Here is a 213-nt window from a genome sequence, read left to right as displayed (position 1 = left end):
CCCGTGGAGCCCTGGGGGGGATGGGGGACACCGGGGGGACACCGGGGGGACACGGGCGGGTTCAGCCCCCCCATCCGCCTGGCCCCTCCCCACCGCTGCGGGGGGCTGGATGGGTCTGGGGGGGCCGGGGGGGCTCCCAGGAGCTGCCGCCCCCCCCCCCAGAAGGGCTGTGGGGGCTGGGGGTCCCCTGGGGACACGCGGGGGGTGACGCTG

Source organism: Pyrgilauda ruficollis, unplaced genomic scaffold, assembly GCF_017590135.1.
Source record: "Pyrgilauda ruficollis isolate IOZ18807 unplaced genomic scaffold, ASM1759013v1 scaffold399, whole genome shotgun sequence".
NCBI classification, from domain to species: domain Eukaryota; kingdom Metazoa; phylum Chordata; class Aves; order Passeriformes; family Passeridae; genus Pyrgilauda; species Pyrgilauda ruficollis.
Note: the sequence above shows the minus strand (reverse complement) of the source record.